The following is a 24,440-nucleotide window of genomic DNA, read 5'->3' as shown; positions in this document are numbered from 1 at the left end:
AAGGGTGGAAGGCCATCCATCACACATGAATTGCTACTATTCACTGTCTCTTCTTTTTTTTTTCTTTTTCACCCATACTCATAGCGCCCACTACACATAATTTTTTACTGTCTGAGTAGTTCTATATTGCAGTCTGGTCTGGCTGAAAACAGCCATTTAACAATCTTTGATGAGATGAAGCTCTTCAATGAGCTTGGTTGCTCACTATTTCACAGTTACATCTACAAAAACACATCTGAAACACTGCCATACCATGACATACCAAAGAACCTTTTTTCAGCCATGACCATTTCCATGACTGCAAACATCCAAGAAAAAAACCCAAATTGAATGAGAGAAACAATGTTAAGTTTCAAAAAATGAGTAAAGGAAGAAAAATAAGTAAATAAAACCAATTACACCAGAAACACCAAAGAAGATTTAGGCAAAAAAATAGTAAGATACCTATAGAAGATGAGGAGAGGTGAGAAAAGCATGAATTGCTTTGATAGTATAAAAAATAAAGAGAAGTAAGAAGGTTGAGATAGTCTTTAAGTTGTATATAAACAATGTGTTTGCAAAGATAGGTAAGTATAGGTAAACTAGGTATAGTTGAATAAAATAAAATTACCATCACAAGAGGAAAAATGAATGACTCAAAATGATGACACTTTAAGCATTACTAGAATTTAAAAAATAACCTTTTTCTTTAACAAATATGGTCAATTATAATGTAAGTACTCCAGGACATCTGAAACTAATCAGGAATAATTGCCTGTGCTGGTAAGATTCCAGTTCAGAAAGTAGTGGTCAGGTGGAAGAACCCTTTCAGAGTTTAGCACTAAGAGTGCAAGTTCCTTTCTCACTACAGGATGCAAATTCAGCCCAACTATACTACTTGTTCCAGTATTTGAGGTGATATTTCCATACTTAAGGCTTCATTCTTCAATTACAGAAGCTTACTCAACCTCATCGGTCATGAGATCTATCAAGAATATATTTTATTAGTCCCTATATGGAAACTGACAGCAGGGATAGAACAGATTGTGACTTCTTGAAAGGCTGAACCAGATTATCTTTCAAGGTTGCTCCTAACCTTCCATGATTCTGTGATGCTCTGCTCTTGTATGCAGTTCTGATTGTTCTCAGATCCTAATGGTCCATAGCACAGAGCAGCACATCTGACATTATGAGCACAAACTGGGCAGCAGAGTACAAAGTACCACTACTCCTGTGTGATATCCTAGGGCCACTTAATAAAGGCATAGTTTTCTGTATTAATTAATGGTAAGAAAGTCATAAGAGGAATCCTAGTAAATGCCTCCAGCTGAGGACAGAAATCAAACAGAAAGGTTTTGATCAACCTTAATCTGTTTTACTGTGGATTTTTTTTTTAAATTACCAAGATCAATATGGCTCAGTTTCATATTTGAATTTCAGCTGCTTTACACTCCAAGCCAGATTTCACAGAATAAATCTGTATTTTCCAAAAAGGTAATTACCCACACCAACCAATGAATGCTCATTATAGTCAAAGATGGAACAATATGCTTGCTTTGTAAAAATGTGCTTTGTTTTCTTTAAAAAAAAAATAACTTCCTAATAATTGCAAGGGAAAGGAAGAGGGTAAAACTGTTACTAAAGTTAATGCAGTTATAATTCAATTTAGTCTTAGCCATCGGCATAAGTGTTAATTCTATCCTCTTATTCATAAAGCTACCACTGGAAATTCTATCACAGCACATTTTACACTCCCTGTAGCAATGCTCTTGGCTTCAGACCCAATGAACTCAGTTTATCTGTTTTCATTGAGTTCCAAATTTATTAGGCATACCTCACTATTTTCATTTGTGATATAAACTTGTCTGACTGGTTTCCCACCTCTAGAGCAGTGATTTGTCAACCTTTAGTAAATGAAAGTTGCTTTAGCATAGCAATTCTCTGCTTGGTTGATACCACCAGATAAAGTCTCTTTTTTTTTTTTTGGTCTAGTTGAACATAAAACACCCTGAGTATACTGAACATAAAGCACACATCCACTAGAAGAGGATGAAAAATGTAAGAAAAATAAACTATATAATCAGCAAACCAGGTTACTCATGTGAAGACATAAAAGAGATGTAAATCCACCACTGTGTTTCAGTACTTATCATGACTTTTTAAAAAAGTTTTCTTGCTAAAAAAATTTATTTTTAAAATTACATGGATGCACTTACAAGATTTTCTGCACACTGGTCCTGCTGTTTGTTCAGAACTAACCTTCCAGATTATCAGTCTTAGAATGTATGAAAAGAGTGCATGTGACCACATTCCTCACCTCATTCTGCTACAGACTTGCATTCAGTTTTTACACAGCACTTAAACAGCCAAGGTGAATTACGTATCTGTCAGATTTCTCTTTTGCCTTTACCCCAGCCTTAGGGTATATCAAGGTATTTCCCTTCTTTGTAGGATATGAAAAGCCTCTGAAGCATATACTATACTGACATAGATGGTTTTGCACTTCCAAAAATGCCTGTGAACAAATGTTTTTCAGTGCTCCCAAGTCCAATTCAGCATAAAGCTCACCATTTCCTGGGGATCCATAGCATGTGTGCACTAATATTTTGCCAGGAGCAAAATTTTACTAGAATTTATCACTGTGAAATTTAAGTCTTTTTATAGAAAATACACTCAGCTAGACAAAAACATTTCACACCTTTCATTTGAACAGAAACAAACAGAAGCATTAAGCCAGTTTACAAATTGTGCCAATTTTGCCAGCAATGAGATGTTTTTCCCTCACTTCTACAGGCAATTTGTTTAACACATTTAAAAATGCAGGTCTGAATGCTACATTCAATTTTCAAGAGCATTGCACAGATATGGGAAGATCTGAGTCACTCTAGGAACTTCTGCTCCCCAAAAACCAGGGGGAATAAATAAACTTTGTTATAAAGTTCCTTGGAAGGTTAGGTATCACAAAAAAAAAAAGCTAAGAAAACCAAACCCAAACAATAAAAACTCGTTAGTGAAAAGAAATTTCAATTCCAATCAGTAAGTAAAATTATTCAAAGTACAATCCCCTGTTACTGCCACAGGAATGAGAGAGTACAAAGCAACTCTTCTTTTTGCGAGAGAGAAATGTTTACTATTCTTTCAAAGACTGGAAATCTGGCACGGGAAAGAGACATATGTCATAGGAAAACAAAAAGTTAAAATGGTAATAAATATTTAAACACAAATAGGGGTTCTGGAATTTATCCCTGTGCATTTGAATCAGTTTGCAGGGCTCCCCTGTGCCTTTGGACATTTTGTTGGGCAGCTCTTGGCTCACAGCTTTCTAAGATCTAATTTGCTTTAATCTTTGCGATTGAATAGTGATGAACTGCCGAGCCTGGAACTATGCAGCAGAAGTCTTTCATCCATCCATCCATCCATCCAGTTTCTTTGCAAAATGCCTTCTGCCACTGATCACTGTTTCTCTTAGCCCATTTGTTGAACACTAAAGTAAATTTCACAGTCCCCCAGCCATAATTTAAAAAGTACTCAGACAAATTAATGGAAGTCTATGTCTCACATCCCCATCTATGTTAATGAACTGCCTTTCCCAGTTGTATCATAATTACCAATTTGGCCAAAATAAGCTTTAACTAGGACTCACAGTACGTCTTCTATAAACACACAACTGTATTCTGAAATACAACACAGTAGGCCAAACATCCAGAGAGTAACAGAAAACCAGAGAGTAACAGAAAACCAGAGGACATGTTGGCATAGAGGTGAATATTTTTTTGCCTAGGAAAATGAAGTTTCTGTTACCATGCTGCACATACATGCCCGCACAAGGGTGAAGGGTGGGGAACACTTGCATGTCTGAAGCCTTTATGTGTCTGCAGCCTCTTCCCATACTCAATTGCAGCAAAATGGGTCATACAAGGAGCTGTACTGACAATAAAAGTTCATAAAGGTTTTGTGCAAACACATAGCTGGATACCACAGTCTCCATTATTAATCCAACTGGCAATTAACACATCCACCAGGGATGTCAGCTTTTATTCTTGATAGACAACCTACCACCTCAAAGTAAAGCAGAGAAAAATCTTTCCTAACAGGCATCTGTTGTATACAAGGATAGCAAAACATAAATTGTAAGTGGTTCAATGTCTCCTATCAGCAATTAATACATTTGCTTGCTGATTCATCTTACAGAATGAGTAGCTGTCGAGGTGCTGTGGGAGAGACAGAATCACTATGGACAGCTCTCCTCTCTCTATTTTAAAGGGATAACTCTCTTAGACTGTTAGTACTATGCTATTTACACAGTACTTTCCATATACTACATGCATATGCCTCATCCATTAGAGGCCTTGCCAGAACATGAGTATTTAGTAAGATGGTGAAGTCATCTTAGCCCCTTCTGGTTTCCTATCAAAGCATCTGACTCTTACTAATAAGCATTTCATTTCTGTACTCTAGTATAATTCCATTTAAATCTCATGTCTCAACAACAACAAAAAAAAAACCAAAAATAAAAACCAAAACCAAAAAAAAAAAAAAAAAAACAAAAAAAACAAAAAACACTACAGCTGCAAATAACAGCAAAGCAGGAATTCAGGAAGGAGTTTATGTTGCACAAGTGTGTGTGATCAAAAAGTCTATGTTCTGGCCAACGCTAAAGCCAGAGACCTGTGCTACCATAAGCCTGCCTAGAGAAAATTTAAGCAAATGTTAATAACTGGTTTGACAGTGTTTTCTAGCTGGCTTTATACTAGGTTATCTTTCCACTTTCATTACAATTATTTCTGTATCTCAGTTTTATTTTAATTATTGTGATAACAGGAAAAATGTAATGTCATAACAAATTCACATACAGATTTGCCCATTTGCCCACATGGCAGTTTTGAAATTAAATACTAATGTAGGAGAAGATTTTTTATTTTAAGTCAGAATTTGAGAAGCAGCATGGGCTACTTTCCTATCTGTTCAGCTATTCTTTTAAATACAAACAAAAACACAATTTATTTTGGGAATTTATAGCTCTCTAAATAATAGTCTGCTATTTCCTTTTACAGTGCTGTAGTAGAAAAATAAAATATTTATTTAGCAGTTGTGCCTCTTTTCACAGAAAGAATGGATGCAGAGAGATTCCTTCAAGTGTTTATTATACTACACGAATTCTAAGACTTCCAAGTGTTATTCCTTACAATGTAATAGTTAAGACTGAGACTGGAAAATGAGCAAATATGACTTTATAATAAATTTAATTGATGTCAAGAATAGATGTAGGCAAATCCATTTTAAAAGCTCCTACAATAAATCAAATTATTGTCCAGGTTTGTGTAATGGTCTTCCAAAAACTAATACAACAGAGAACGTAGTGACCGAGTATACAGAAATTTGCTATGAGATCATGAAAAATATTCTGAGAAACCAAAATCGCATATAAATCAATATCTAACACACTATATGCATCCACTGTCTCTAACTACTGGAAATAAACCTTCATGTAACCATTCATTAATGAAGTCTCAAAGTACTAACCCATGTGTCCACAAAGTATGAATTTAAGCTAAATGAGATAAATGAACCAAAAGAAATTTCTGCAACTTGCACAAGTCTGTGTGATGATCACAGAGTAAATCCAATTCAGAGTTCCAGTTCACTGTTGCGACCCTGCTCTATTCTGTACATTTGACACTGCCAAACTGAAAAAAGTAGGTTTAAATTAAAACCTACAGTTTTGAAGTTTTCTTAAACTTTAGTAACAAAAATTTTACACAGCAAAAAGCTTGATGTAAAATTCTACATTGTAGATAAGACAATCTGAAAAAAATCTTAACAGACCAGTTTAACCACCAGTTGTTCACACAGTTTCTGACCAGCCTACAAACCACACCCACTCACCTCTCTTTAGTTAAGACAGGTTCACCATTCCTTTCTTCCAGCAGTACAGTAGTTTGCTATGCTATTTTTGGACTACACACTCTGAGGAAGAGAGTATGCACCATAACAAAAGACCAAGATCTGTTTTCCAAGGGAGGAAGCAGGTCAGCTGTGCAGTCATCCAGCACTGCCCACTCATTGGAATGCTCATTGCCCACTCCAACATTTCATGAGCATGATGGTGACTCAGAGAGGAGCCAGTGAACACCAGAATCCATGTCTTCTTTTTGGGTCTCCCTATACCACATCTTCACAGTCTGGGGTTCAAGAGCAAGAAGTCTCTTCACTAATTCACTGCGCTTTTTAATTCACTGTACATTCAAACTGACGTGTAATTTCTCTTGATCAAGCTGTTCAATTTTAAGTCCTTTTCCTGTATTTTTAAACTAAACTCTTGACACTTTGAATTTTCAGTTGCTGAACAAATGCAAACTGATCTAAGTCCAAGGACCCTAACACGTATCACTGCCACAACTGCCATCAAATGCTGAAGATTCCTCTGTAAAGAAAACAGGGATGCCTCATCAAGCTGAAAGTAAATTTCCAGGTAATCTGCCTTTATCTGTTATGTACTGACTAAGGGCAGATGTCTAAAAACATTCACATCAAGCATCTGCAATTTCACTGAAGAAATGTATATTAAGTAGTTTAAAATTAAATAGTCAAGTGTATTTATTGAAACAAGAAACACTATTTTCATGCCCTGAGCCAGGATATATTAATACACAGCAGTATGCAATCAGTAAATATTATTATTGGATTAACAGGACAAAAATGTGGAAGAAGGAAAAATTTCCATTATTAAAAGAAAGAGGCATTAAGATCTCACTGAATTATATAAAGCTATTCCTACAAAACTACTGAAAATGAACCACTGAAAAAAAATTCTCATTTAGTCTTGAAATCAGTTCCAGATGGAAACCATCTGCAAGCATCCTAGTAGAAGTTAAGATGACAACTGAACGTTATAAAGGCAGATTTTCAAGTAGAGCATTTTTACTTTCATAAGGGACCGAAAAACATGTATTCTGAAAATTTCAGGCAATTCAGACAGTGATGGGCCTGTAGTAAGAACAAAAACCCCAGTAAGCTGCTAAATGCAGTGCCTAATGCTTGGCTTTACTAAACAAAATCCTTGAAAACAAAAGAGAGGTTCAGTTTGATGTGAGGGAGCCAGAACTAGCAGAGGCATGTAAAGAGAAGATTTAACAGGCCAGGAAGATGATCCTCACTTGTACTTCTGAATAGATTTGAGAAGGGTATGCAGACTGAGAAAGATTATCTGAAAGAAGAGTCAATTTCTGTACAAGCACAGGCCAGTCTCTACTTGTAATAGAAGCCACAAGAACATCCAGCCATGTAATGTGGCTGCTCTCATGATCAAAGATGGTTTTATTATAAATTTCCAAATTCCAGGGCTATCAAGGCTGAAAAACACATGGTGTACCATATTTGACACACATATGATATTTATCTACTACAGACATTTATCTACTCTGAACACATGTATACACACAAATATATGTGTAAAACATACTGTCAAGCTGTAAGCCAGTAAAGGATACAACAGAAATACTGGGGGGAAAATAATAAGTGTGAAGCTCTAAGTAGGAACCATCCTCAGAAGTATCAGAATGAGCTGTTCTCAAATTACCAATTTTGTCTTCGCTTCAGGGAAAAATTGGCTGAAAAGCAAAAATCATGCCTTATGGCTATTTAAAAGAAATATATTCTCTGTATGTATGTATCAGTAACCAGAAATAGACACAAATGCTAATCCTGAACTTTTACAGATGAGTTGGTAAGTCTTTTCTATCATGTCAATTCTATCGTGATGCCACCTTTATCTCAAAGAGGTGCCATCTGTGCTCACTGCTGTACATACATACAAACAACAAAGAAACATTCCCCACGCACCACTTCTTCCCTGAATGATGTCACTTTATATCATTGTATCACACCATTAAAGGACTATTATGCTGAAGATCTCACAGGCTTCCCAAAAGCAAGTCTCAGAACTACGAATCTCATAAATAACCATGACTAATCACATGCTCTCCTGCAAGATACCAACCAAGAAGATAGCCAGGAAAAACCTAATGCATCGCCTTCCTGGTGCTGATTGCAAACACAGGAGCTTCTGGCATGATGGGCCACGACATGCAACATGGGAGATAGGAAGGGACATAAGTAATGGCTGTGAAGAGAAACAGAGCCCAAGCTTTTTGGGGCAAAACACCCACCCCCAAATGTTGGGTTTGCCACAAGCAACCACCTGCAGCATGTTCACTGACCTGTAGCAGAAATATTGTGTCCAAGCTTTTAATAGGAGCACTTTACACACTGGGTAGCTACTCACACAGAAGGGACCATCATACAACTAATTTCACACTTCAGAAGCTGCCTTGAGTATTTCAGTAAATCAAAGGCTTCCCAGACTGATGAAAACTGAGCATGCGGTGGAAAAACATCCTCCCCATGGCTGAGGAAGAGCTGATTCAGTCACACATCATGCCTGTCCTGCTCTTGCAAAACACCTGCACTCTTCTTCCAAGTAACAGTAGGCAGGCTGCTATGGAGATCAGCAATACAACTGCCATGAGGATTACCCCAAGAACCACTTCTCTGCAGAGAACAACATACAGTGTCTCCTTTCCAGAAGCTACAGGACTGAGAAGCCTTCTGATTGTGTGCAGCAGTACCCTTCACTTTAGATATCTGCTGCATGTAACACACCAAGTTATTTTTATAAATTACTGCTTCATGGATTTTTACTTCCCAATATTTTAGAGTTTTAAACATCATTCTGAAGATTTGATTTGCAGACTCTAGAGGAACCCCCATCCTAAACTGAAGGCCACCGAGATATGACTGTTGTGGTTTGACACTGGCCAAAATGCCAGGTACCCACAAAAGCCGCTCACTCATCCTCCCCTGCCACAGCTGGGCAGAGGAAAGAGAAAAAAATTAACAAAGGCTTCATGAGTCAAGATAAGGACCGGGAGAAAACACTCGAAGGGCAAAACAGGCTCAACTTAGAGGTACAAAGTGAATTTATTACTAACAGAGTCAGAGAAGGATAATAAGAAGTAAAATAAGCCTTTAGAACACCTTTTCCCCCCAGCCCCTCCCTCCTTCCCACTGACAGTGCAGGGAGACAGGGCAGGGGGGTTTGGTCAGTTCCTCACCTGAGGATTTTCTTCCACTACTCAGGGAGAGGAGTCCTTCCCCTGTGAGACTGTGGGGTCCCTCCCATGGGAGAGGGTTCTCCATGAACTTCTCCAGTGTGGTTCCAATCTCAAGAACAGCAGTCCTCCCAAAACTGCTGCACCGTGAGTCCCTCCCACAGGCACAGTCCTCCCAAAACTGCTGCGCCATAGGTCTCTCTTCCACAGGCTGCAGTCCTCCAAGGACAGGCTGCTCCAGCCTGGAAGCAGGGCACCCTCTGTCCACTGGATCTCCCACTGGATCACAGCCTCCTCCAGGCATCCACCTGCTCCAGCATGGGCACCTCCCCCACAGGCTGTAGGTGGATCTCTGCATCCCCCGTGGATCCCCATGGGCTGCAGGGGCACAGCTGCTTCACCATGGTCCTCACCATGGCCTGAGAGGAATCTTGGCTCCGGCGCCTGGAGCATCTCCTCCCCCTCCTTCTCCACTGACCTTGGTGTCGCCATGTTGTTGACCCCCACATGTTCTCACCTCCTCCTCTTCTCTGACTAGAAGAAGAACTGTGTGTCCTTTGTTTTGATTTTCTTCTAAAATATGTCATCACAGAGGTGGTACCAGCCTCTCTCATTGGCCCAATTTTGGCCAGCAGTATGTTCAAAGCCATCAGGGATTGGCTCTGCCAGATACAGTGGAAGCTTCCAGCAGCTTCTCACAGAAACCATCTCTGTGGCCCCCGCACTACCAAAATTAGGCCGAGCATAATCAACACAATGTGCAATTGGTACATACAGTTATTCCCAATCTAGAGAACTCACTATGCTGGATAAATTTGCATCGTCTGAAACTAAAAAGTCAAACACTGCCCCCTACTCTAGGCCTTGCATGGGCCCCAGAACTGTGAAAACAATTGGCGTGTATTAGAGACCATAATTTTTGTTGTCTAGCATTACACTGTAGTATTTAAAATAATGTTTTCAGGTTGTTTATCATGATTTCTAAATACAAGAGTGTATTTCAGATGTGTGGTGTTAAGAAAATCTTCCAAATAAAAGATGGTATTCATGTAATTCAACCTTCTTTTTAAGCTAACAAAAAGCTTTGACAAACAGATGGGTTTTGACCACAGGTTTTGAACACATAGCAGGACAGTTTATACACTCATAAATACATATTACTACTATGTAGTGTGTGTTTTAAAAATGAAGGACTAGCTTTGCCCACAGTAGCATCTCGAGCTATTTACATGCCATAAACCTGCAGAAAATTACATTTAGCCATAATTGCAGAACTTCAAAGTACTTCACAGTTTTTGTGAGCTTCTGAGCAGAGTTTTTTTCAGGACTTTAAATGCCTCCAGAGAGAGATATTATATGTAGGAAGATCTAAGGTACTTGTTGCGATCCAGAAAAGACAATTCTGCTGCCATAAAATGAGGAATATAAGTTAAGCTTGTATATTGCTTTGTAACTGAAGTAATACTGATACTTGATCCATGAAAGCAACCTCCTTCTCATCTACTTTCTCTGAAGCAGAATTAGTATTTAGAAGGCACAGAGTCTTATTTTTATATTTTTACAGTTTTCCCTAGAGGTGCTTCCAGCTTTTTTTTCCAGATCTACTTGCTGGAAAGTAAGGTGCCCAGACAACTTTCCTACAGAAATTAGAATTGTGAAATAAGGTTCGTAACTCCACAGTCTCTTCCAACTTCTGAACACTGTAGAGTCTGTTATAAAAACACACATATGTAGGAAGCCAAATTTATTGCAGAATTCATCTTAAGACAGAGGTACATGTATGCACGTGTATTGCAGGTCAAAAAGAATGAGAAATTCTGATGATGCCACTTTTGCCTCTCTCCTAACATAAGACAGCACAAGAACCTCAACAGTTTCCTTGCTGCTTCTTGTGCACTTTGAGGCCAACCTCAGATAGCCCAAAAATCCAGAGCATCTCAACTACAGCCACAGATGTACCTGCAGAACGGAGTAGTCCATCTAAGGATGCAACTGAACTCCTGTACATGAGTTCCTGCTTTAAATATCAGGAATTCATGGAACTTTTGGAGAACAGTGACCTGAATACAGCCTTACCCAGACATTTCTCATTTGGAAAGGGAATATGTTTCTGGTAGAATTCTTCACAAGCAGCAGGTCTGTATTTCAAGGATGCAACTCTGGAAATTACTGAACAACTGCAGTCTTGGAAAGCACCACTTTCCCCTCAAAAACAAGGACAAAAGCTCTCTCATCAAACATCTTGCTTCTGTCCTTCTGGCAGTTCTCTCTCTGCTTTGTCTAGAAATGCAACTATTCACCTTTTCCTCTTTTCAAGGGTCATATATATCCTTTTTCTATCACAGCATAAAGAATGAAAAAGCAAACCCACTATATTTTACTGCCTTCTTTCATGCAGCCTGGCTAGATCTTTATGACTCCAGCTACTTGTGATCTCAGGCTCGCAGTTCCGCAGCCATCAAAAACCTGTAGAGAAGGCATACAGCTGTATACACACAGTGGTCAGTACCATCATTCAGTAGCTAGCAGGGGAAATGTTATGTCTTTTTGTACTCCTGAAACGAAAAGAAAGATTCTGGATAATGTTCTTGTAATTTTACAAAAGGGAACTGATGCCCAAATATTTTACTTTTCATTTCCCAAAAATGTTGGGGTTTTTTTCCACAAAAAATGCCTTTGCTGCAGTTAGACAAATACAGCTAATATATAATAGTAAAGATTTAACTGCAAAAGCAAAAATCAAGTCTCATTTCAAGGAGAAAAAGTCATGGACTCAGTCCTGTAAACAGGACTTTATAAACAGGGTTTATAAAGAATTATATATTAATCTCAATAAAGAGTTTTACATAGATATGCAGAAGCACAGCACAAAAAACTACAGAATCTTAGACCTGAGAAAACAATCAATTGGGTATAAGATGTATCACATGAGGGAAAAATGCTTGAGATTAACCTTGAGATTTTCATTTTAGAAAGAAGTATTGTAGCATCATGAAGAGGTTAAAAAAAGGCAGTAAGATGTAAATGAAAGGGCATGTTTTGCAGAAGCATAGTGACAAATGGCAATATCAAATCACTGTTAACAACTGGATTTCTCCATTAATCAAAGCATGCAATGAATACTCTTTGCTCCACCTACCAAAAATCAGAAGGTTTAGGGTTTTTCTAAATTAACAAAAAAATTTTGCAAGCTTAAATAACATTGAAAACATGGAGAATAATACAATATATAATCACTGATCAGTAAGATCAGCTCTCCCTTTGGAGATTAAATAGGTTATTTAATGTAGTGAAAAGGAAAGCTGATAAATAAAACAGATTAATAAACTGAAATTTAAGCAATTTTAATTAAGACATCCCAAGGAAACAGCCCAGACAGCGTCACAACTGCATAAGACAGTAAGTTGTGAGAAGAAGCATATGATGAACTATTACTACAAATGCTTAAGAATTAACTAGCTGAAAGACTCATGACACAGTGTAGAAAGAAATTATCTACTTGTGCATTCCATTATCCAGGAAGGTCCTTTCTTATCTCACTGAGCTAAAATAAAATGAGAGGTGATCATCATCAGATGCTGTCATAATTTCTATACACACTGCTTGGAACTGCCTCTAGCACAGTTGCAGCATGCTTCCTCCAATAAAACTCCTTCACAAACGTCACTGGTTTTGACAAAGAAGTTGCTCCAGCTGAAAAAGCAGCAGAGTGGCTATTTTTGCATTTAGGTTAATGGAGTTGCTTAGTTTGGGGACAGGGAGCCCTGCCAGGAAATGCACCCCTGGAAGGGCCCTATCTTGCCCCATTCATAATGGGTCAACCACGCCAGCTCCTCAGCACTGTAACCCCAGTTTGCTCTTGCATCCATTTCTCCAGTTGATTTTGAAAAGACTACTTCTATGTTTTACATTTTTATTTTCTACATTTTACCTTTGCATTCTGCGTCCATGCAGCTGTTTCATAAAAAAAACCCCCACATAACTCACAGAATGAGAATGAAGGCACTCCAGACATTAAAACCTGTAGAGACACAGGTCTGATGCTGACTTTTACTCAAAACCTACCTTCAGTGAGGAACCCTATACATGTATCAGTGTGTGATTTGTTAGTTGAAAACAACTGCATTGCACTGACCCAACTCTTACACTGTCACATAAATGTTTGCTGTTTAATAACCAATTAAAACAGTTGTGAGAAGAACTGTTTGCTGCATTCAGGGACATACAGCTGTGATACCAACTGGTAATGGATACAGGCAGACAGCTGTGAGTGACGAAACCTAGAGCTGCAAGACAACTGTAGAGCTGATGATTTCCCCCCCTCTTTTCACTTGAAAAAAATCTGATCAGCATAGATTAGTTCTCAAATCCTGTTTATAATGTATATAAAATTGTTGCAGCGGGGATTACTGCAACAAGTATATTTCAAACCAGGAGTCCCGTGGAAAGCGAAGTATATATGGACAGATTCGTGGTAGATGTTTCAGAGATGTTCATTTCTCCAGCCGCATGGCCGGGGCTCAGCTCAGGAACTCCGCAGTCACGGGACCCCAGGGTCCTTGGCGTTATCAGGGAACCCAAACCAACCAATGGGGAACAAAGGTGACCAGGGGCAGGGAAACCCCGTGTCTCCCCCCCAGGGCCCATCTCCCAGGGCTCCATGGCAGGGGGAGGGACCCCAACATCTCACCCGTTTTATTTTAATAAAAGGAGAATGAAAACAACTGGATAAACATAACAAGAACAGTTTCAAGACAAAACAAGCCACCCTCCTGAGTCCTTAAATGTCCAATCAGATTCTGTGGGACATCTTAGGGCTGACAGAAGGGAGACAGAACTCTCCGGGCATGCTTTGTGGGGAAACTGAGGCAGGAGAGGGTTTAATTTCTTCCCTCCCCCTTTTCATCCCCCCCCCTCGGCATCGGAGAGGAGTTGTAGGGAAAGGGAATTGTATAGGGAAGCCATGGGGTGAAGAACGGATTAGGAATAAATTGGGGATAGGGTAAACTTAGGAAAGGGTTCATATTGGGCATAGGGTAAAAGGGGAAAGTAGGTTGTGGGCAAGGAAGCTGCTGGGATGGATATCGTTTATAATTTTGTGCATAACAGCTGCCTTTGACTGGAATACCCCCAAGCCCAGTAACATTTGCTGCTCGTAAACCCTTCTTTCCTTGCACTATATCAAACTGTACAACTTCCGCATCTCCTACACTTTGCAGGTAATTTTTAGGGTTATTCCTTTTAATGGCAGTTCTATGGATGAATAGATCTCCCCCTGTATCATCTCGTATTATGAATCCATAGTTGTTTTTGACATTGTACCATTTCACAGTTCCTGTGACTTTCGTGGCTACGACTCCTCCTATCACGTGCTTGCGTGTTCGTCGTGGCTGCTGGTCCCGCGTGGCCGCCGCCTCGCCGGCTCCGACATCTCGGCCGGGCCCCCGTGTTGCAGCTGCTCCGCGCTCTCCGAGCGGCGCTGCTCCTGCGCGTGTCTGGGCTCTGCGCGGCCCCGCGTTGCCATCGCCGCCGGCCCCACGCCCTGTGAGCAGTTCCACTCCGCCAACTCCACGCTGCTTTGAGAGCGGCCCCGTTCCGCTGTGGGAACCGCCACTTCTCCCTCCGCAGGGCTCTCCGAGCCGTGTGCTCAGAGCGGGCTTCCACGCCGATGCCCGGTTCCTGCCTGCTCGTGGCCCACGGCACCCGCGGCGCCTGCGGCATCGCTCCCTCACTTGCGGCCGCGTGGCCGGGGACCCCGAGACAGGGATGGGGTCCGCGATAAGGCGCGCGCTCCCGAGGGGGCCGGGCGCATCCAGCGCAGGCACCTCCGCCGGCATGGCTGCAGACATGTGCTCCCAGGATGGCGGCCGCATGGCCTCGGCCACAGGATAAGTATGATCTTCTGCTTTAGGGGTAAAGGGATGATACAAATGCTCCTCAAGAGCTTCCCTGATTATAAGGTATGCACGGAAAGCTTCTCTTTGATCCCATACTTTATCCCATATCTCGTCCCAAAAACACCCCTCACAAGATACAGGAGGTTCGATATCAAAAAGTAAGTCTCGAGAAATATAGGAGAACCTTTTGAAAAGCCAGATGAAAAAATGTTCTAGATCTCCCGGTTCCAATACTTTCTTGTTATGTTGTTCAAGGATTCCTTTAACTTCTAGGTACATTTCTTTCTGTGGCTCAGAGAGCCCCATTTCCCACGATTCTTCCATAGTCCAGAAAGAATATCCAAACCAAGATGAGAAGAGAGAGGTCTAGAGTGGTTATTTTACTCACGAATTGTCCTCAGGGATCGGTATCTTGCCCGCATTCCTCCACCAGTTTGTTGCAGCGGGGATTACTGCAACAAGTATATTTCAAACCAGGAGTCCCGTGGAAAGCGAAGTATATATGGACAGATTCGTGGTAGATGTTTCAGAGATGTTTATTTCTCCAGCCGCATGGCCGGGGCTCAGCTCAGGAACTCCGCAGTCACGGGACCCCAGGGTCCTTGGCGTTATCAGGGAACACAAACCAACCAATGGGGAACAAAGGTGACCAGGGGCAGGGAAACCCCGTGTCTCCCCCCCAGGGCCCATCTCCCAGGGCTCCATGGCAGGGGGAGGGACCCCAACATAAAATTATAGGAGAGAGAGCAAAGAGTTCTCTTTCAAGCATAATTCTAATGACTTTACTTCTTTAGGGGTCAAAAGCAAGTCAAAGAAAATCAATGTCCATTTGTGTTGTTGAAGCTGAAGCATACAGTTCATTATTCACAACTGTTAAAAGAGTCAATCAAAACATTTTGCCATCTAGAGAAACTAGAAAAAGCTATCTCGCATAATTATGAATGAAGATATATTTAGCATAGCAAATGCAAAACAGCAAAGCATTTCAGAAACAATTCTGTAATTAAGAATCAGTGCTTTATATTAAGGCAAATATTAACAGCTACATTAAGTATGAATATCAAATTTTTAAAAGATTTTAGAACATTCCCTAGTTCTTAGTATTATGCCTGTTGAAATAAATTACATTTTCACACTAAATTCAATAAAAATAGCAAAATAGTCTTTACACCAAGAAAGAATCAGAGGATATGATTACTATCACTCATGATAGTTGTCATTTGTACAAGACTGAAATTCCCTTTAGTTTTTGACAGAAAGTGGAAGAAATATGAATGTCATAAACAGCACTCCCATTCTAACTTCTTTATGCTTAGCTGTATCTTAAATAAATTTAACACAAAAAGTGGAGGGGGGAAAGGCATGTGTTTTATTTTATTCAAACAGCCTTTACTCACACTTAAATCTGAGTCTATTTGAATAATTTGACCAAAAGCAATATAAAATTTACTTAAAATGCTATTTCCAACATCTTCGACATGAAACCAAGTACACTGTTCACTATTTGAAAAAACACATTGAGAATGAACAAAAAATAAAATAAAGCCAAACTTTAGAATAATCTGATTAATAAACTGTTCCTCCTCTGATGTTATCTGAGAAGCTCCAAGCAATGAACACTTCAGAAGTGCTTGATGTTTATCAGCTTTAAAAGCACACCTTTGAACCAAAATCTCAACCAACTAAGGAATGAACACCCAAATCTAAGAGCAAGGAACAAACTTCATAGAAAAAAATTTAAAGTTCATCCTTGTTCCAGATGATAACCACCTGTGGAACTCAGCAAACAATCAATTGCACCCATGGCATCTCTGAAGCCGTGAGTTCTTTCACAGACTCGTTATCCATGCAAGTGTTAAAGCAGTAAAACATTGGTGCCTTCACCTCAACCACATCTTACACAGGAATTTCAGTGGCTGTTGAAAAGCACCCTGTGAGCACCAGTGTGGTACTTTCACTCTGTTCCAAGCTTTATTCCACACTGGGAACATCCACTGCCACCATCAGGGCATGACTGTTTCTGCCGTGCTCAGTTCCTGGCATGGGGGACCTCCTGCTTTGCACAGTGGAACATACAGCACAGCCTTTCATAAACCATCCATTTCTTATCTCTGAAGTGCCTAAGTGGCACAGCAAACTGTGTCCAGCAGTATCATTTATCCATGTTCTGGCCTCATGTGCAAAACTTTAATCCCATTTTTTAGAATATTGATTTATGTTAAAAAAAAAAATTACGTATATTTATATATGTAAGTCAAAACTATTACTACTTTCACATAAGTATCACAGTGAAGAACTTTCATGGCTTTGCCCAACATTACCCAAAATAAACTGGAGAACGAATCATAAAATTAATCTCATCCCAAACACTCTTCTTGATTAGTTTTCCTCTACTCATTACTTTAATAAATTGAAGAGAGCAAGTCCCCAGGAAGCAACCCAGCCCTTGGCTGCTGCACCACCAGATTCATCACACAACAGAGCGTTCCACCTCTTTTGGCCAATTCAAGCTAATTACTGAAGATAAGGCTTAGAGCCCCAAACGACAGTGACAGCCACACCTCAAGTGTGCAGTGGGAAAAAGCTTTGTTTCCGTATCACCTAGCTCCTCTCCTTCATAAGGGGTAGACACATCACCTGCTAAATCAATCTCTCAAGACTAAATCAACCTCTCAAGAAGAATAATGATTTCCTCCTTTATTTTCCACATAAAGATAGGTGTGAATTTCCCTGGCTGTGTTTCCACTGCATTGCCTACTGTTGACTATAGCTGTATCTTTGAGACATGACCTGTTTTGAGTTCTGGGTTTTGGGGGTTTTTAAATGTATGCTTTCTCTCTTCCCTCTGATCTGCAACAGGAATGCAGAAAATCTAGGCTGGCCACCACAACAGTAAGGCTTTCTGACTCTTCCAGTTATGGCAGATAAAACTCTGAGCAAATACAGAAGTTTGTCTTCACAGTCTGCCACTGTGAGCCAGTGTCACAGCATACCGCCAGAGGTGCATGTTGATGTAGCAGACTCCTGTTGGGATTCAACCCAACCACATTCAGGCCTCTCTCTGGAAACCTGAACTGACAGCACAGCCATGGGAAGGGCCAAGAAACATGATACATTAAATCCACTTGATGTTTCTTATCTTTCACCACAACTCTTCAGCTTTTTAACAATGAATGCAAGCAGACCTGATGATGACTTCCAGGAAGAAATATTGACAGCTCAGGCACAAGGACCAGTGCTAAGTTACAAGCATGAAGAAATGGTACTTATTTGAGCACTTCAGAGGGAACTGAGAGCAGACTACAGCTCTCATATGTTTGTCTTAATATTCAATAAGAATATTAAGAATAGAAAAAGAAATGACACACTCAGCTGGGTTGGGGCTGACTAGAAAAATCATGTTTAACTGTTGGTGGTTTTAATTATGCTTACAGGTTTTTCTGTCAGTTCATGAAAGCTGTGCCCAACAAGCCAAAATGTATGTCTGAGCAAACAAGAAAAAAAACTAGGAAAGAAAAATAATTCCTGAGCTTACCCTGAAATTTCTGAATCAAGGTCAACAATCTTCTCTATTAAAGAGATTTACATAGACTTAAAACAAAAATGCATACTATAAAGTTGAATATAGTGTACTTTGGAAATTTCCAATTTAAAAGATACAAGCCAAGTGGGATACAGAACATTAAACAGGATTCTAGAATAGCCTTACAGTAAGGTGTGTGATGGCCACTCCTGAATTTGTAAAATTAAGAACTACCCACATTGTAAAATAAAGTATAAATATGCAGCAAGGCTTTCTGACAAGTACCAGATAAAACATAAAGAAAACGTGTGAAGGTAAAGGAGATTGATTAATATCTTAGAAGTGGATGTTTTTAATGATGTCTTTAAAGACCTCAAGTCTTACCTTCCCCTTTCTTTTCAAGTTTCTAACAGAAAAAGCAACATTTCTTTTTTTTCTCTCAGACCTTGTGAAAACTCGGTTCTTTAGCCACGTAAAAGAGGGAAAATCTGACTGTAAGTGAAAGTCTAGAGCACCATGTTCTTTAATTCAGTGATGGGGACCTTCATTAGATTATCGCATCGCTATGGGACAAGATACTGCGAAAGCCAAATGATAAATCATTAAATTATGTTTTCTTCCTCTCCAGGCAACGAGTGAGTATAGCATTAATATAGCATTAGAAGGGCTAAAAAGGAAGAAGAGGGTCTTCAATATGCATCAGAAGTGACAAAGCTAATACAATTTTTAAACTCCATTTATTTGTATAATCAGGCATAAGCACTTACTTAATGCTAATTGTGGAAACCTCGAATGTAATACATAGCCCAAATGAATTCCAGATCACTGCATGCTTCAGTGTTTCATGATCTCCCTTGCACATGCCTAGTGAAAGCCTGCCACTCTGCAACAGAGGAAGGAATTACTACAATAGAATCAGAGGCAGAGTTTGCCAAAAACTATACTTTCTTTGATATGAGACAGAATAAACTGTGTTTTAAGTAACGGATAGGTTTGCATGCCACTGTCTAGCAGCAGTTATTCTGATTGTGTTTCACAGAATTGTCAGAGAGTCAGAACTATGAACAAACCACAGGAACATTCTCCATAAACTGCACTGAAACAAATGACACTCCCTTCAGCCAGCTTACCCTCAGTAATCTCCATCCACCATTATGGGAAAGGATTAGTTTATCTTTCAGCTATAAACTTTTATTAGTTACATGTTCACCATACTGACATCCCAACATTTTTTAATCTTATCGTGTCAATCTTGCATCTACGTAAAAACGTGTATTTCAGTGCATAAAAAGATCTCTTGCTGCTGACAACTCAAAGTGCATTAACCTGGGAATCCTTGAGATTGCCACGCACACCCACACACTTCTTTCAGTAGAGATCTCACTGACTGGAAAAGAAAATATCCCAAACTCAACCGACATTTCACACACAGTGGCATTTCTGCAGAAACACATGTTTCCAACACTGCAACTTTTACTTTCATCACTATTATCAAGTTATTTTCCCAAGTTATTTACTACACACATAGCATGCCCAGTGCCCCTGCTGAAACTACCACATTGACTGAAACTGACTGAGCTCCTAGTGAAACATCAGAGCTTAGCTATAAATCTGTGTAAATACTTCTATGGTGCTTACATGTTAGAATACAACATGCATCAAGGTCACTGTAACAGATTGCAGTTTTCAGGCTCATAGAGAAGACATTGATGAAATCAGTAAGAGCAAACTTAATTAAACAGTGTCTAAAGTTCTGCCTTCTCCCAAACCTGCCCAGAATTCACATCTCTATTCTCTGCATTTCAGAGTCAGGTCTTTTCATAGGTACAGGAAGGCAGGCAGCTTAGCTTAAACGCTATCACTGCTGAAAGGTGAACAGAATTCTTTCTTTGCAATGTGACAGGTCTGCTCTGAGCTCTCTGAGTTTTTAGCTGGAGATTACAGCCCCATGGGCCTCTTCCTTTGAAGTGGAGTTCCTCGAGAGCAGAATTAGTCCCCTGCCTATAACCTGTCCTCCATACAGTGAAATAAATTACAATCAACTTTTTGTTTCATTGCCATGTCAAGTATAACAATAAATACCCACAGGCTAAAAGTAAGCAAACAAACAAGGCTGGACAAACAATAACCTCACAGCAAGAGCATTCCAAAGAAAATCACCAGGCAGGGCACAAGAAAGTTAAAGGCATAAAAATCAAAACTCTGGGTTCTCTATCCCAATCCCGAAGTGTGTATGAAAGGCTAACAACGCATCTTGCCTCTCTCCCACAAGAAGCACTGACGGAAAGCAATTAAGGGACTCCTGCAATTTAGTTACAGCCCAGCAAAGAGGAGAAGGAATTTTACATCACGAAATGCCTGTAAGAAGGCATCATCTTTTACAGTTGCAGAAGTGGGAAGCACTGGGACACGGAGCTTCCTTCCCGGCTATGCACCGGAGCACCGCACCAGCGGGATGCCCGCAGCGGACTCCGGCGGAGTTGGAGCGCGGCTCCGCTGCAATCCCGGCCACCAACACCCCGCACCCCAACCTCCGAGACTGCCGCTGGCGCCGCCGACCATCCTGCCTCCGAACTGGGAGCAAGAGACCAGCAGCTGCAAAAAAAGAAAAAGTCACTCGAGAGGAAGGGAACGCAGCGAAAAGGAAGCAAGCGCTTACTTGCCTATACAGCACCGCCGGACAACCTCCTCGCAGCTGCTGAAACGCTGTGCCGCTCGTCCTCCTCCCACCGCTCCGTGCTAGTTCCAAAATAATTCCTCCGGGCGCCGGCACATCCCCGGGCTCAGCCGAGGAGCGCAGGGAGCCCGGCCGCTTCGCCCCCTCGCCCGGTGCCCATGGTGTCAGCCACAGCCCCGGCAACTCGCGCTCCTTCCCGCCGGTGCTGCCTCGGGGCGGGCTGCCGGCTAACACGGCATCGCACCCCGGCCGCCGCCGCCGGCTCGAACTCCGCCGCCGCGCTGAGGGGCACCGTGGGGCTCCCCGCGCCCTTCCCGGAGACGGAGCGGGGGCGCCGGGCGGGGGCGTGCGGGGAGCAGCGCCGCCCCTCCGCGGCGGTGAGCGGCCAGGCGAGGCGCGGCGAGCCGAGGGGAGGCGAGGTGGCGCGGCGCCGCCACCGCGGCCGCAGCCAGGCGCGGCGATGCCGGCCCCGCCCGGGACCCCCGCCCGCCCCCCCCCGCCGCTCCCGGGGCGCTCGGTAACGCCGCCCCGCTGCCGGCGCCACCAGATCCGGTGACGCGCAGCCCTCCCCCGGGCCGGCCCCCGCGCCGGAGAGGGGCGAGTGGGCGGCGAGGCGGGAGTCGCTTCCCACGGGCAGCGCGAGGGTGAGCTGGGACCACCGGGTGAGCGCAACCCCCGGCGCGCAGGGACAGCGCGGTCCCGGGGGCGGCGCCGGAGCTGCCGGGCCGCCGGGGGAAAGCGGTGTTCCCCCGGGCCGCGGGAGAGCCCGCTCGCCCGGAGCCCGCGGGGCTCTCACCGGTCTCCCCAGCTGTGGCTGCCCGCTCACCCCGTGCCCCGGCAGGAAAGTTACCCGCCCCCCTCCCGCCTCAGTGAGCCTCTGCTTCTGCTCAGGTGCCCGGACTGCCGTTTCTGCCGGCTGTGTGACTGGGTCTCGGCTGGCCGCTCGCCAGAGAGAATGCACATCGACCCCCCCCCCATGTTGGGAAGAAATTTGGTGCCGGTTCTGTCACTTTATCTGACTGGCTTGCCGCGGCAGCGGCGCTACCTTCTCCACGCCCCGTCTCCCAGCCTCTAACCCGGAGCACGGCTCTGCGGCGCCCACCGCCACCGGCGCACAGCCAGCGCCGCTCGTCCGGGCTGCCTCGGACAAGGGTCGGACCCAAAGGGAGCAAAAGGAGTGAGGGACAAGCTTCCCTGGGCCTCCGGAAAGCCCTGCGTGATCCTTGCCCTCCTGCTCCGCACACTCGTGCTTCCAGCAGCGCACACGGCGCCCTGCCGGGGATCCCCCGAAGGCATGGCCCTCCCCGTCGGACAGCGCTGCAATGACACGCTATAACGCAGCTATCAGTCACACAGGCACACCCATATATGTAATACATATATATGTATATACATGTAGGAACACACCCCCATACGCACAGGCGGCCGCCGCGGGGAAGCCGCATCTCCCCGCGGGACGGAGCCGCCAGAAATCGACCTGCCTCGGCGAAGGCACGGAGACAGGAGGAGAATTAACGCAGCGGGAAAAAGCAGCAAGAGCCAGCCCGAGGGGAGCCGCCACCTGAGCCGCCCCTCGGCGCCGCGCTCCCCCGCGCTGGCCGCGGGCTCCCCGGGGCGGGTGTCGGCAGCCGGGCTCGCCGCCCGCCGGCGCTGCGGGGAGCTGCGGGCAGGAAATCCCGCGGAGCCTCTGCGCCTCCCTGGTATGGGGGAGAGCCCGGCCGTGGTGGGGCTTTTGCTAAACTGGGAGTGGGGGGAGCAGCAGTGGCCTCATCCGCATCCTCTGGGGCTCCTTCCAGCTCTTGGGAATGTTTCTCTGCAGTTAAGCTGAGGATGTCAGGGAGGGTGGTCACAATTAAAAGTCCGCTAAAAAGAGATTGAGCTTTGCTTTTTTGTAGCTCCTGCGACAGCTATTTTCCCTTCAACTTGTTAAGGCTTCTTGTAATGAAAAGTGGCTTTCACGGGCATCTTACAGCTAAGGGCTTTTCTTCAACCAAGCTGGCACAAACAAAAATGTTTCTGTTCCTTATGTGCTCCTTTTATAGTTATTACCTTCAGTAATGTGCAGTGAGCTATTCAGGGGGGAAAGAATTTAAAAAGACAGCTTCATGCAAGCTAAATGCAAAGTTAATGGAGTTGCTCTGAAGAATAAAGCTAACTGTTGTGTTGATAAATGCATTACAAAATGCAGTGATAGGTTTCATGCCTAATTGAACAAATTTGTACTTCAGTTCTCATCTTGAGATACAGATCTTTATCTTTCCTTGTTTCTTAATATTGAATTGATGTCAACAGAGTTCTTGATAGCTACAAACTAACCAAGCTATCTTTCCTGTTGTGGTTCTACTGAAAGATTCAATGGTTTGAACTGACAGTTCTCCTGAAAAGACTGAAAAAATAAATTATTAAAACTATACATATATTAGGGATGGGATGATGGAAATACTGTCTAAGAATTTAAATAAGTGAAATGTAATGAACCAAAAACTAATCAAAGACAGAAGTTAAGTGGAACTGTAACCCTCTGTACTCATGCCCTGCTGAGAAAGTCAACACCCTAGAGAGCAGTTTTTAAACAAATGGAAACAAATAGTATTTTATGATCTCTTAATTACTTTGTCTAGACTCGGTCCCACACTCAAATTCCAACAGGGACAACCTCCTCAGTTTTCAGTATTGAAGTGATCTTCACATAGCACTCTTAACCCTGGTCGAGATTAATCAGTGCATATCCTGTTCCCTCATCTGTAGGGAGGTCTTTCATCTTTCATGGAGTCCTCTCGCTTCATTCTTTGTGTGATGATGAAGATTAGGATAGCTCAAGCAAGCAAGAAAGTTTCATTTCAGAAGAGGAAGCTGTTATATTTTAGTGCAGTATCTTTCAAACTATTCCTACATTTATTAAAATACATGTATGTTGCAAATTTCATTACCACTAAGAATATGCTGAAGATGAAATCTACCAAACCAGGTGAAAAAAGTGTAGAGTATTATTTTATAATTATCAAACACATGACTGTATGAAATATGTGTGTTCCAGGTTTACACAAAATTAGGTGATTACATTTATGTTGTATTTTTGGTTCAGGCAGCACAAATGCAACATAAGATTTTTACATATACAGAAGTCAGATGTCAGATAAACTTAAGATGCAGTCAACAACGTGAAGCAACATTTATAGTCAGAGTGGGTGAGCCAGCATTGTTTTTGTGTAGTATGGAGAATGTTAATTAAGAAATTTCACATAATAAGCGGA

The 24,440-nt window shown here is 42.2% G+C and overlaps 1 protein-coding gene across 5 annotated transcripts in view; it reads right to left on the bottom strand.

The window, feature by feature from the left end:
- SNTG1 (syntrophin gamma 1) overlaps nucleotides 1-21,469 on the bottom strand; it is a 334,795-nt gene extending 313,326 nt beyond the window's left edge. For 2 of the 5 annotated variants that reach the window (XM_048286501.1, XM_048286502.1), the window contains exon 1: nucleotides 21,173-21,459. The gene's annotated coding sequence lies outside the window, so the exon portion shown is untranslated. Of the gene's footprint in view, nucleotides 1-21,168 lie in introns of all 5 variants that reach the window. The other 3 variants (XR_007199924.1, XM_048286500.1, XM_048286498.1) reach the window with 3 other exon arrangements.
- Between the last annotated feature and the right edge of the window lie 2,971 nt (nucleotides 21,470-24,440).

This window comes from Corvus hawaiiensis, chromosome 26 (genome assembly GCF_020740725.1).
Source record: "Corvus hawaiiensis isolate bCorHaw1 chromosome 26, bCorHaw1.pri.cur, whole genome shotgun sequence".
NCBI lineage: Eukaryota > Metazoa > Chordata > Aves > Passeriformes > Corvidae > Corvus > Corvus hawaiiensis.
This window is presented reverse-complemented; position numbering and strand designations above follow the sequence as displayed.